Raw genomic sequence first — 15560 nt, forward strand, 5'->3', positions numbered from 1 at the left:
AAACCATTGTTCTATTCATGCCTCGCAGAGAACGTGACACGTGCGGCGAAACACTCGAAGCAAAAGATGAAACACAGCAGCAAAAGAAGAAGGAAGATTATCACCCCAAATGATCTAATTCGCCGCGGAGTCGTAACTGCTTCTTCATCGCCTCCACGACCTCCATATCCTTGCGCGTTTCCTCCGCCATCTTCTTCATTCTGTCCATGATGCAGGATTTCTCGACGCGAGCCTTCATCATCTGTTCCATGGCCGCATTACGTACCCTGACAGCAGCCGGGGGCTCGATGCGGAGCTTCGCCAACTCCTCCTTCTGTTCCATGATGAGGGCCTGCAGCATCTTCATCGAGGAACTACTATTCTCATGCAGCTTCTTCCAGCCGGTGTTCTTCTCCTTCAACAGGTCGATGTCGTGGCAGAGCTTCGCCTTGTCCTCCTAAAGTTGCAGGATTTCACCGGTCGCCTTCTTCTCCGAGGCAATGCTCTTCTTCAGCAGCATCACCAAGCCGGCGGTCAACTCCCCCTGCTGATTGAGCTTAGCGGGCATGTCGTCGAGGCTCTCCTTCAGCAACTCCGTCAAGCCTTGGATGAACTCCTTCTGCTTATTGAGGTGCTTATTGAGCTGATCGGGCATGCCGTCGAGGGATAACGACTCCAGCTCCGCCGGCTCGACATGTTCGCCTCCGCGGCTAGGGCGCTCCTGGGAGCCATCGCCTGCCCGTGAGAGATCTTTCGAGGTCTCTGCGTGGCGGTGAGCCCTCTTTTTTTCCGTAGCCTTGGTTGCCGCTCCCTTGTTATGAGTAGTTCTCGACCTAGAGCTCTGCTCACCGGCCATTGCAACGACGGACGAAGAAGAAGCACTTATGAGGAGGAAAGGTAGAGTAATTTTTGGTTAGGTAGTTCCCCTTTTTATAACCTAAGTACTAGCACTAGTAGTACTAATACCTGCATAGTGGGAACACGTTCAGGTTTGGTACGTAGTACTATTAGGTGTGAGCAGGCTTTCGAATGTGATGGGATCAAGGTAAAGATTAATTGATGGTTTTGGTTTTGAGGCCCGAAACGGCTCCCGATGAGTTTAGTGTAACATAAATTTCAAGTAGACTACACTGCTCAAATGCGTAAATATTATGTTACTGTCAAAAATTGGCACAAAATACAAAGGAGACCAATGGAAGTACTACTAGCAACCCACGATTTAACTACTCGCATGCGCGCAGTGGAGTAATAATGTCTTTCTTCCGCCCTCACGTCCACTCAATTTGCATGCGCTGTATTAATTGGCCATCAATGAAGTGAACGACTTTACACGCGTCAAATTATCACATGGGGTGGATCTTGGTACAAAATTGCGTCCGCCCGTGTACCCGCGTGTGCGTGTGAGGGAATGAGTGCGTGCGTGGTGTGCGTGCACATCTTCTCTTCGTGCATGTACCGCCAGTATGGCTCAGGGAGGACGAGTACATTCTTCTGGAACCAGCAGCACGTCACTGTGATCAATCCACGCAAGGAGGTTGCAACAACGTCTCCACATGTGCCACGTGCCTTCATGAACTGTAAGAGAGACACTGTGTAGCGTGCCATTGGTATTCTAATTTACGTGTTTTGCACATACTCGAATTACTAGTAATTTACACATGCATTGCACGTATCAGATTTTGCAACCAAATTATGAATAAATACCACACAATAGCATGTAAGCTCTTAGTCATATATGCGTGATGTAGCCCTTCATTTAATTCTTATAGTTCATCTCATTCAAAATCAAATTAGTTTTTATAAAAAAGCTAAGAACACGTGAATAGGAAAAACATGGGATTATAGTGGAATGTCGTATTTAATCCTACAGGATTGTACAAGTGTTTGATTATGCATAGAAAAAACGCAGAATTCTTTCAAAGAGGTTTGAGTGGATGGGATGTTTCCTATGAAATCTAGTGCAAATGAATCATATGGAAAAATTCCTATGGTTTACAATCCTACGAATCAAACAACCAAGATAGGAAAAATTCCTAATGATTAGAATCCTCCAAAATTCCTTTGAGAATCCTTTGAATCAAAGAAGCCCTTAATCTATTTTATGATTCATGGAATTGTGCGTTGTAAAGCATAAAGTAAAAACAAATAATGGCAATTCAACTTGAAAAAAAGTTTGGGCAGTTATGATATGGAAGATTCTAGAAAAAAAAAGAGAACCACTGTTGTTTTGAGGTTTGTGCATTATGCTTAAGTTCAACCATGGAGTCTGCTAGATTGTACATGTGGCAAAATCCAGTGGGGGGCTAGAAGATGGTGCGAGGGGCCGAGTGGAGGGAGACTATGAAGGAATGCACAAGTGCGAGATCGATATTTAGAGAGAGGGGGCGAACATGTGAGCTGTTGCACGCAATGGCGGAGCCATGAAAAATAAATGAGCTAGGGGGCCAAGCATTGCTAATCCTTTACGAGGAGGGTCAATTCATGAAATTAAACCTTTTTTAGCAGCAATTGTCTAATGATCACATTCATATTAGCCTCGATATATAGTGATGTTAGGGGGGGGCAGGGCCCTTACTGCCCCCTATCTTCGCCATTGTGCACGCATCTGAGAGATGAAGCGGAAGGCATGGATGATGACAGGGGGATGTTGGATATATAATTAATGTGGGTGTATTAGCTATTTATGTTAATCCTATATAGAGAGGTATAGATTGATCGATGTGGACGTGGGAGAGGTATAGATTGATCGATGTGGACGTGGGAAAGAGGGTGAGACCTCACTGGATATATCGATTGATCGGTTTGTGTGCAAAACTATGAAAGACCTAGTTATATACACACATACATAGAGGAACATCGATCGTTGCGCATGCACGCGTGAGAGATAAAGAATGCCCGGTATGAGGGAGAGGGGGATGTGTGTGGGTGTGTGCCTTCATGGGAGACCGACCTGAAGAAAAAATTGCATGCATGCGATAGATAATGCCGACTGGTAGTGTGTGTGCATGCATGCACGAGAGAAAGTTAGTGGTACAATTATAAAGAAAAGACTACTGTGTGGGTGTAAAAGAATAGGTGAGGTCATAATCAATGTAAAGTTGAATTCAAATATTTGAATAAGAGATCCTGATGTTTGAAACCCATGCATGCATGAATATAATGGAGATCTGCGCGGTGTGCTTTGGAAACGAGCATGTTGTAATGTATACACATTGAACAAGGTCAGACTGATTTGAATTTGAGATACCGATGGCAGACATCATTTGCCCATGTCGCATCCGTGCATGCAATTGGAGATGATGGGCGGCTTTCGCATCACATATCTATATCTATACCCCTATATATATTATATTATATATATTTTTATATTGTGAGCGGGTAACTTTAACTTTGAAAGATGGTCGTTGGATGAGGCGAATCCGAAGGTCCAAAGATGGCAAATTTGAGCACTATTGGCTGTTGGATATCATCTAGATTCCACCAGATTTCGCCACATGTATAATCTAGAAGACTCCATGGTTGAACTTAAGCATAATGCACAAACATCAAAACATAATCACTTCTTATTTGTTCTATAATCTTCCGTATCATAATTGCCCAAATGTTTTTCTCATGATTTGCCATTATTTGTTTTTACTTTATATCTTACAACGCACAATTCCATGAATCTTAAAATAGATTAGTTTTCTTATAAAAACTAGATGATTTTGAATGAAATGAACTATAAGAATTAAACGAACATCTACATCACGCATATATGACTCAAAGCTTGCATGCAATAATGTGGTATTTATTCATAATTTGGTTGCCAAATCTCATGCGTGCAATGCATGTGTACCTTACACTAGTCTAAATGGTGTTTGTGTGTGTGTTGTGCATGTTGAGGTGCAAATTGTCCTTTTTGGGTACACATTAAGCTTGTTCTTCCGAAATTTCAAGCCGCGCCTTGTTATGCCGAAAATTGAAGCTAGCGTCTCTGTCTATCGTGCTGTGAAACTCCCGCCTCTTCAACCTGCGCCTTGTTAGCCCGAAATATTTAAGATATATCTTTGTCTCGTTGTGCCCCGACAACTCCCTCCATCTCAACCCGCACCTTGCTATTCCGAAATTACAACACGCGCGAAAACTCCCACCTCCTGTGAAATCCCGACACACGAAATGCCCGTGGTACCCCAGAACCGAAAGAACTGCCTCAAATCGGTGGGGGTTACTTTTGTAACTTACCCCACATTTCGGACAAGCGCGTCTCTAAGCCATGGTTGCCCACTGCCATCCCATCCGCCCACCCATTCGTACACCGAGGCCGCGAAAACCCGCGACGAAACCCCACACCCTGCTCCATCCGCCACCCAGCCGGAGCTTCTTCCCCGATGATGTCGGCCACAACAACACCTTGACATCCCTCATCCACCGTACCGGATAAGGATCCATCGTCGATCTCATCGTCCCGCCGGTTCAGCCACCCCGTCCTCCACCTCCAAGGAGCTGCCCCGACGTTCCCCTCGTCTTTCGCGCCACCTCCATTCCCACACCGCCGTCTTCACCTGCACCACCGGAAGAGCATCATCATCACCGTTTCCTCGGATGAAGCTGCGGCCTAATCGGCGCCACCAAAGAGGTTGTACACTAATCGCTGCATTTTCTTCTTGATTCGATCTCACTGTGCTGCCGGCGCTCGGTCCCGAGCTGACACGGCGCGGCTCCATCCACGGCAGCATCGCCGGCCACTTCCTCCACGGCGTCGCTCCCTCAGCGGCGACGTCCACATCAGTAGGAGCTACTGCTACTTTAGCTCTCGCTCGCGCTGCTGCTCTGCTCTTGCTCTCGGTCCCCTGCCTGGTCTTCTCTTGCTATTGCTCTTGCTCGCGCTGCTGCTCTCGCTCTTGCTCTTGCTTGTGATGCTTCTCCGATTTGGCTACACTTTAGTCGACTGAATCGACTTTTGGGTCAATCGATTTCCAAGGGGTGGGCTCTCCGGGGTGAAGGAAGAACCAGCCGCAGTAGGGAGGGGGGCTCGTCGGAGAGGTACCCCACTATCTATCTTAGGGTTCAGGATGGGGGCGGTGGTCGCCGGCGATGGCGGCGTGTTGGCGGGGCGGTGGCATGGGGATCGCCGGAGAAAAAGCTCGGCACAGGGGGGGGCCTAGAGGGATGGCCGGGGCGGCGGTGGACCGGCGGTGGGGAGTGTTTTCAGGGCAGGCGGGCGGTGCGCCACCGGCCGCGGGCGGCGGGGGGGCTGCTGTTTGGCCGGTGGTGGCTGGCGGCTCAGGTGGGTGGAGGTTGAAGATGAACATCAGGCCCTTGATTTCGTATCCAACGACTGCAAAATCGACTGACCAGAGATGAAAAAGTCAGTCGACCGACGTGTAGCCTCACCTTGCTAGTGCGTTCAGTTTCGACAGCAAAATTCAGTTTCGACAGCAAAATTCAGTTTTGACAGTTAGGTTCAGTTTTGACAGTTAAGTTCAGTTTCGACAGTTAAGTTCAGAGATGAGTGGCTGATTTATTTTACATCTAGCACTTTGTGGTTATGTATTTTACGTCATGAATTGGAGATGCTATTACAATTCCATTCAGGTTAACGTTGTTCGTAGTCTCTCTTGTCCTGCTTCAGCCTCGGCGTCGTACAACTCACTGGAGCTGCTCCAATGACGAAACCCTGCATCACAGCGGAGCAGTACCTCGGGCTCCATCTCCAGACGCCTAATTCCCCTCCTCCGACAGCAAAGTCATCCGGAGCATCCTCACCGGCCAACCCAATCACACTGAGATCGACATGGCTTCGCCAAAGAGGTTGTACACTTGTTGCATCTCTTTTTTACTCTACATGTTATATATATTGTCCACTGAGCACTCGTAGTAACGGGAAATACGATTGTTTTATCCTACCATATGACAAGCAGTGAGGTACCAGGCAACTTAGCTATCCGTGATGGACTCTCTTGAACGCCATCATTATTTATCTCTATGTGTTTGAGCTATGCATTTGTCGATGGGCCTGGGAGTTTAGCTAGTATGGCAGTGGCCTGGGTCCAAAGTAATAGAAGTCGCACAAAAACATTTTTTTAGTGTAGGATTTTCCTTGCTCAAGCCTGCCTACAAGAATCGCCAGTGCTCGAAAGGAAAAGTGAATGAAAAACATAGGAATTGGAAAGTTTCCTATGGTACTACTTTTCATGAATTTGGTGCAAAGGAATGGAGCAAAGGAAAACTGTAGGATTTGTTCCTTTAGTGTCTCCTTGAAAGAAAAACTGTAGGAATTCTAATTTCCACTTCTCCTCCTTTTCATATTCCTATTCATCAAGCACAAGACTAAGAGATAGTAGCATAATAGCATTATAACCGTACATTTTCTTGTGGTTTGACTTAATCTCACCATGCTTTTTTGCATCCTATGATCTTCCAATTGTTGTGAATCAAACACCCAGATTAGCAGAAATCCTGTGTTTTTAAATTCTCTGTTTTGCACGTGCATTCCTATCCTATTCCTGTCTATTTCCTATCCCTGCATTGTTAGAATCCTCAAATTCAAACAAGCCCTTACTCAATTACTTCTATTACAGATATGTGTCAAAGAAAACCTTGTGTGGTTTGTCCTGCTCCTGCGGCACTGTGTTCCACCCCAGCTCAGCTGCTCCAACAATGGAAGGGTTCACCACAGCAGGGATCCGCTCTCCAGACTGTCTTTCGCCGCCTCAGATCTTCTTCCCCGCCGCCGGCAGCCACAACAACTGCATTACCATCATCAACTGAGCAGATGACCTTGAGGACTACACGGGTCCGCAAGAGAGGTCGCACTCTTCCGTGCCTGCTTACGTTATGCGTCGCTTAATATGATGACATGCTACATTATCATCGTGTTCACCTATTAGACTCTGAGTCAGGTCCAAACTAATGCTGAAACTTGAGTTTTTAAATGGTTGTGGGGTACATATTGGGGCAGCAATCAGTACTATATGTCTACTATCTGGTTAATCTCCGGTGTCTACTATGAGTTTCATGTTGGGTGCAAACAAACATTAAAGGAGCCATTATCTGTATTTTTTAACTAAAGCTATTATCTGCCTGCTATCATTGGTTTTGGGTCTATCCATAGTTTACTACCATCACTCTGGATTTGTGCATGCACTCCTTACATAAATCTCACTATGTTTTATTCCTATGCATGCCAGTTATTGTACACAATGGAACTGATCGTGTAGAGCAAAAGAGACGAGCCTTGCATGGCAATAAAATTTCATGCCGACGGCGTTCCATGGTGGGCGCAAAGGCAGCCCCCCTCCACCTATTTAGGATCGTAATCAAGAGGAAGATAACTGTAATGAGGGGGATTCATAAGGAGAAGACCACTCCTATTTACCCCATGAGGTCTTCGCTCTAACTTGGCATGCTGATGTTGGTAATATCATGCATATGCTTCCTTGCATTGCTTATTGTATACATTAAAGATGTCATCTGCTTAGTTTAGACATGCTTTGTGTCAATGCCATCTGTTTTGTTTCTTTATCGTATATGTGAATCATGCAATGCCATCTTGTCTAGCCAGGCATCATATATGTGAATTTTGCAATGCCACCCTGGTTAGCCAGTCATCTTATATGTAAATTATATCATGCCATCAATTTTTTATTATGTGTTAAATTTGTCAACAATTTTAGTACATTCAATACACTTCCCGTGCATCAGCCATTCGACACGGTCATGGAAAAATTTGGAGTGGAAACAAGGTCTTCAGAGCAGACAATGCTATCTGACGAAGCCACTACTAGGAAAAGGCCTACTAATGGCGCACCGGTTTTGCCTACTAATGGCGCACTACCGGTGTGCCATTAGTATCACGCCACTAGTATTTTTTATTAATGGTGCACCACTGGTGCGCCATTAGTATCTGGTGTGCTAATGGCGCACCAGGCAGTGCGCCATTAGTATGTAACACCATGCGCCATTAGTATGCCTCCTGGGGGGCCATATGTAACCATGTGCTTTGTCATACTAATGGCGCACTCTGTCGTGATGCGCCATTAGTATCCTTTGGCATACTAATGGCGCACCTTGTGGTGATGCGCCATTAGTATGAATATTTGGGTTTTTTTACTTTTCTGATTTTTGCACAGGTTACAAAATATATTATTGGACAGAATATAGACAGCAGCACACAACAACAGCAGATTCATCGAATACAATAGAAGATTAGTCTCCGAATACAATTCATCATATTAGTCTCCGAATTCAAAAGACCGAACAAAGGTAAAACATTACAAGTCTCAAGACCGCGAGTATCGAGTTTGTCTTCACATTACAAGTCGATATCGATCATCTAAACTACCATCACATAGAAGAGAGCTGCGGTTATCATGATGAGCATCATCGCGATCAAACTGGTCTTCATCCGGTTCCTCCAACGCTCCCTCCTCTCTCCCACTAGATAGCGGGCGTATCTAGATTCGGCCTCCGCCCTAGTGGTGTACCCTTTGTAACTGTTACCGCTGAAACAGTGAACCTGTCTCCGACACTCCTCCCAGTCGTCGTAGACTCCGGGAACCTTAACCTTGTACACGACATACGACGGCATCTCTATGCACAAGCCAAACAACAGACAATACATAAGCAATATGTAAGTATGCAACAAAAGGATCGGAAGAGAAAAGCAAGACATTAATAGCACGATTCATGGTCCTACTAATAAATAGCATCGATTACATCTAAGTTGAACGACTGTCCAAACCAAAGAGACATACGAATTCATTAAATGTTAATTACAACATGAGCCAATCAATGTTTCAGAACTACACATCACTACTTTCGACTCGACTCATCGGACAGGAGCGTGGATGAAGCCGCCGTCTGTCATGATGGTCATGAAATCGCGGTCGTTGTCACCCTGCATTTGTAGCGTTCCATCTATCTCATTGTTGGACGGTTGATATCTGAGGAAGAACTGACCCGATGTATGAAGGACATCTTGATGGATGATGTCCGCAAACTCCGACTGGATGCGAAAGAATTCTTGTCTGAGGTCCGCGTCCTGGATTGCCGACAAGTTCACAGCCCAATCTTTGAGATTATCTGGTAGCAGAAGGTTATGATGGTCCCTTACGATCGCTCGCATGTGATGGAGGGCGTAGTAGGCATCCTTCTGACCGCCAGGTGGCTGCTTAACGCAGCAGAACTTCGTATTGTGTGAGAACATGTGCTTGCTGTACTTACGAACTGCCCTGGTGAAGGTGCCTCCAGATTTGGCGTAGCCGGGGAGAACATCATCAAGAACTTTCTTGACATTTGTGTAGTCTATCTTGGAGTTACGGTTCGGGTCAAAATACGTGGCCATGGAATATTTCGGGCTTAAGGTGATGAGTGTGCAATGTGTGTCACTGCACAGAACATGGAATGTTAGAAAAAAAAAGAACGATCGAAATCTAAGAAATCATATGTTACGGGGCGGTTAAGGGATGACTTACTTTGGATAGTAAGCCACAAGAAAGTTATCCTTATCTGGGTTTGCCAGAATGACGCCTTCGAGGTGTGAACTCGCAACTTGGCGGTCCCCAGCGCTGCTCAAGTGCTTGGCACGCATGTAGAAGGGGTCAACTATCACGATGTCCGGGGTCTTGTCTCTAATGATCCGCATCTCCATACTCAGCGAAAACAGCCGAACGAAGGTGTAGTGCAGTGGATGAAGGTTAAACATAGCAAAGATGTCATCAAACCGTAGGACGATCATACCCCCGATGGCGCCATCCACAAAGCCCTTGTCCTCTGGCACCTTGGCCACGAAAACCGGGTATGCCACATCATTCTCTCTGAGACGCCGCTTCTCCAAAGAAAGAACACTGTCGTGCAGACTCCGCATAGCACCGGTTGCAGCATTGAGCATATTTGGCGGTAGCATCTCCCTACCCGCCACATGCACCCTCCTCGAGATATCCTTAGGTGAAGGTGGCCCGTCCTGAGCATGGATCGAACTTGGTGCCGACTGGCTCGCACCGGCGCCCTTGTTAGTCTTTCGTTTCCGTCCCTTCTTCTTGATCTCCTGTAATAGGACCAAGTTCTGCTCACAGACCGCCTTCTTGAGCGTGTTGGGGCTGATAATATTTCGCACCTCAGCTATCTGAGGCTCGATGAAGGCGGGAGCTGGAGGCGTCTCCTGAGAACTGAACGCTAGACGACGCCTGTTGCAATTGGATTTCTCCGCCGTACCAGCTAGATTGCAGTCGTCTTGGTTGGGTTCTTGAGAAAGAGGCCCGCAGAACTCGTCAGCGTACCCATGTTCGGCAAAGTACTTATCGACTTTGGTAAATGTACCGTCGTCGTTGTCGTCGTCATCCGGATCCTGTGCCATAGGGCTGTCCGGATCCTGTGCCATAGGGATGTCCGGCATAGGGATATCCGGCGGGTCCGGTAGCGTTGCGGCGTTCTTGCCATGGCTTGGTGCCGGCACGACTGGCGGTCTTGTCTGTGGGGTGGTGTCCCCCGCCCCCAAACGAATCTGGCTCTTCGGCCAAAGCAGGGGCCAGTTTACGCAGGCGCTGAGGGTCATATCATCTTCTTCGTCGGCCCCAGCGGGTCAAATCGGAGGTAACAGCTCGTCGCAGCGTGGCAGCACCCGAACCACTTCAACCCTATACACTATGGGTGGCATCGGATTACCGTGGAACATGGGGTTGCCCGGTTGAACGATTCTTCCCTTGGCGACATCGACCAACTCGCCGCCCATGAAGTGCAGAAGAGTGCAAGGAACGTCGGCGGCGCCCTACAAAAACATGTAGGGCATCAGGGATGCCCAGTCAAAGGCAAGGAGATGAAGTCATCGGCCGAGAGGCTTAGTTACCGTGATGTCGTCGAGCTCGTCTAATGTCGAGGCACCGCCAACGGCGGGCGTGCAACTGATGGAGGGGCCGCTTGTTGGCGAGGTGCCGACCGGCGTACACCCGGGTGCATTAAGCTCCAATGCCCGTGTCGGCACCGGAGACACGAATACCACCTCCGCCGGAGACACCAATGGCGCCGCCGAAGACACCAATGGCGCCGCATGCGCGCTGTACGAGTTGCTGGCCGTGAAGCTGGGAACTGGGGGAGGCCCCTGTTGGCCGCCTGCAATCCACGTCGTCAGCCCATGAATCAACATAGGCACAATGGCGTTGAGCTTTGTTCCCAGTTGTTGTTCCACGTGCTCTTGGACAAGCTCCGGAATCCGCGCCACTTGTGCCTTGAGTGCTTCAACCTCGCGCGACTGGCTTTCCGAGCTGGTCTTTTTCTCCTTTCGCCCACCAGCGGTATAGTATGACGACCATTTTGTGGACAAGCCTTTGCCGGTCACACGACCAGCTGACGTCGGATTACTGAGATTATCCTTGTTTTTCATTACGTTCAACGCCCTATTTAAAGGGGTGTCGAAAGGGGAGCTCTGAGACAACCCCGCGCTACTGCTTTCAGTGTCCTGCAGAAGGAACGTGAACTATTTAGATATATTGGGGATTAATTAGAATGCAACCATATGGAGCTAATTACGCAGGGGTGTATTCCTTACCAGAACAAGCTCGAGCGCCTTGATCTTCGGATCCGTGGTAAGCTCCTTTGTTACCAGGTCCTCCTTGTACTAGGCCCTGAGAAAGTTCCTGGTCTGCTTGTCACGGTATTTCTCGAAGCGGGGCGGTAGGCCTTGCTCAGCACGCTCCGCGTCCTCCTTGTCCCATATAGGCTTCGCCACTCTATAACCGTCGGGACCGAGTTGGTGGACCCCTAAGTTCAGCTTCCGCATTTCTTTCCCCCACTGACTTGATTCGGAGGTTGCGCTACTCTCGCACTTGATCTTGAACTCCTTGTACTCATCTTCACTCATCAAAGGATATTTCGCCTTGATCTTGTCATAACTACCACATTTGTCAATCATTGCCTTCACCGTGCTTCTCCAAGTAGACAGGGGCCGTGCTCATCCTCGTGAGGGCAGTACTGTTCACTTTATTCCCTGAGAGGCGTGTGCTTGCAAACTCAGCGGGGAACTTGTATCATTCATGCAGCTTCGTGAAGAGGAGGTTGCGCAAATTCCCATGGTCATTATGCCTTAGGTTCTCGGTGTTGATCGAGACGAGGCTACGGAGAATGCACCCGAGCTGAACCGAGTACCCCTTGACTACTTGTTTGGGCGCCGTCGGATTCCCGTCGGAGTCCACTTCAGTAAATTCCTCCCTGACGGTGCTGAGCGCGCTCGGGCGCCGGTCCTTCCGTTGCCTCTTCGGTTGGCTGCCATCTGTGTGTGCTCCGCCATCATCAGTGGTGGCATCCTCGGCAGCACCATCAGTGGTGTCATCCCCGACGCCACTAGGGGTTGTGTAGTCAGGATCGGTGTCTTCCGTGGCGTCCTCATAGCGGTGAGGTTGTTCCTCCAACTCCTAGGACAGCTCCCAGAATTGCTTGCCGCCCGAACCACCGGCCTCATTGTTGTGGGTCATGTTTTGCTCTAAATAGGAAAAAAGTTTGGTCAGAAAGTTGGTTATTGTCAAGGAACAAGATCATCATCTCATCATTTAGGGTTTGTCGACACCAAGGCATCCTAAAAGCTAAGCTTTTATCATTTAGGGTTTGTCAACGCCGAGGCACCCTAAAATCCTAAGCGTACATCATTTAGGTTCTCATCGACACCGAGGCACCCTAAAAGCCAAGGTTTCATCATTTAGGGTTTGTCGACACCGAGGCACCCTAAATGCTAAGTTTTCATCATTTAGGGTTTATCGATGCCGAGGCACCCTAGGTTGGGCCTAATCACTTGGCACTAATCAGTTGGCTCTATTGCCACCTGTGTTGGGTTTATCATCTAGGGTTTATCGATGCTGAGGAGAATTTCTAAGTTGGGCCTAATCACTTGGCTCTATTGCCACCTATGGTTTAATGCAGCAAGAATAAAGGGGCAGTTGATCCTACTTAATTAAGTACTAAGATACCCCGGCCCATGCATTAGTAGCAAGTACCTCATATGTCCGATTTTTAGCAAAGTCATGCTAAAATTCACGGAAAATTTCAGCATGACCTTTGCTAAAAATAGGACATATGGAGTACCCGAATTTGCCGGAACGGAAGTTAATCGACATTCCGGCAAACTCAAGGGCCTCTCGGGGTACCTTCAAAATCATCATGACACGAAGGTCGGAGACAAAACCCAGCAAACTAGCACCACAATGTGCCTCTACTTTCATATGGATGAAAAGGCCACAGACCATATGGTCCTCTGCTTTCATATGGACAAAAATCAGCTCAACTTATGTGAGCTTCCGTTCCAGATCTAATAGGTCACCCAACAAAAAATCATCAATAGTTTAGCAAAGCACATAACAATAATGTTAAGCTACTGGAAATTTCAAAACAGTTAAGTACCAATTTAAGTTACTGCAATTTGGCTTTGTATCTGCACTTTTGTGGTGATGCAGAGACCATCTCAGTGCATCAACAAAATTCAGTAAAATTCAGTGCATCAACTCCATGTACTCGAGTACTCTTTCTGTGGAATACAGTGCATCTACTGGAAACAAAATTCAGTAAATTTCCAGCAACTACTCCTAATGCAAACAAGATTCACCTAGCAAGGTTTATTTGACATGGAGTAGTTTATTTCATAGAGTAAACATTAGCACTATTTGACAGTAAAAGGTTTTAGCTAATTTGAATTAACTGAAAGCAGCAGTACATCATTTTTATTGACAGTAAAATGTTCAAAGAAACAGAAATATCAGTACAATAGCTAGATTACACTATCAATACACTAGCAGTAAAATGTTCATTTACTTTGAATAAACAAATATTCAAGTAGATTTGCTTGTCCTACTCCTGCAGATCACCAAGCATCTTTTTTAATCCAGCTAATTAACTGAAACTTGCACTAAACTACTGCTGTCCCGCACTACTGCAAGTGCCATACTACTTCAAGTGCCATACTACTGCAAGTGCTATACTACTGCAGAGAATTATGCCCACTTGAGTTGGAGTTCATGACCTCGATAGACTGTCACTGGCAGTAAGAGAGTAGCACTACTAGTACTAGCCTTGTACTACTTGTAATGGAAGAATATGACACAGTGCTAGTACACAGGTATAAATTATAATCAGTAGGAAAACATCATCATAATAATATCATCATTCAGTAGGAAAACAACCTTAGCTAGGTCAGTTCTGAACTACATATGGCAATCTCACTTTTAGAAAAGGAGGATCATCATACACATATATAGCTCACTTCATCTGGGACAGGGGCTATGGCAGAGGATTTCACTCAAAACTGAAGCAGTATATACCTGACTGATGTGAAGCGTTGTCCCAGATGTACTCACAAGAGGCTAGAAGATGTGCTCAACCAACTGTCACAAAAACAAATAAATTGTTATTTGCCTAAGTTGGTACAAGGAATGTACAGGTACCAAAATCTCATCACACTAGCTAAAAGACGACAAACATGTCTTGTTAAGAACTTAAGATATGTCAAAAATTGACAGGAGCTTCATCATTTTTATTGCTAGGTTCATAGTAAGACTTAACATTGCTGCCTGTGCAATATTAACTAGATGTATGGTTTACTTGAGTTATACATGTTTCTACTTACAAGGTTATATCTGAAAACAGAACTAAATAGACATTTTAAATATATTTCACTCATAATATGACCTTTTCCAGCAACTGTAACTATGAAATCCAAATTTCCTTGGTTCAGTTTTAGTAAATGTCTGAAACAAACACTAGGCTTTGCCTATGGATGTGCAAAACAATAACAAACTAAATTAGCATGACATTCAGCAGGAACGAAGAATGGATAAAGAACTGAAGAAACACAACATTCAGAGAAACACAGAATAGCTTGCAGTGGCTTCTGTCGCGCGGTCCTTTCAAAAGTTCATAGCAGCGGAGCGCAATGCAGGCCGAAAAAAGATCATCTACTGCATTCTCCCCACCAGAATGAACACAGGCCAGCAGCTCCTTGATAACCTCATGGAAAACCATATTCAGTTTTGAGACGCATAGTTAGAGCGACTCCACTAGCATTCCACTACTACAAGCTAGTTTGGAAATTCAGTCATAACCATTGGGTTTTTAGTTTCGACAGACACACGGACGGTTAACATCCTACAAGGTCCCATTTACTAATCCTGGCAAGAACACCAGCACCCGAGCAAGCCTACTAGAATCGTTGCAATGTATATATGCCACCGAAATGCTGATCCACCGACATTATGCCTCTTAAATTTCTGGGAAAATTTGTGTGCTGTCTGTATGCAAGATCCTAGCTACATTTAGCTTTCACAAACAAACAATCAAGATCCTACAAAGTGACATTTATTCATCCTCGCAAGAACTGCAGCAGTCAAACAAGTAGAGTAAAATGAACACGCAAGCGACCGGCAGCAGCGATTAGGGCTGGTGGTGGGGGCAGCGTGGAAGGCGCGGGCTTTGGAGGAGGGAGCGCGGCGGGTGGCGGCGAGGCGGACGGTGCGGAGGCGGGGAGCTTCGGACTTGGGGGCAGGGCTGACGACGGGGAGGAGGGCCGAGGGGAGGTGGAGGGCGCAGCGGAAGGGAAGGGAGGGAGGGAATGGGGAGGAAGG

This window comes from Triticum dicoccoides, chromosome 7B, assembly GCF_002162155.2.
Source record: "Triticum dicoccoides isolate Atlit2015 ecotype Zavitan chromosome 7B, WEW_v2.0, whole genome shotgun sequence".
Classification (NCBI taxonomy): domain Eukaryota; kingdom Viridiplantae; phylum Streptophyta; class Magnoliopsida; order Poales; family Poaceae; genus Triticum; species Triticum dicoccoides.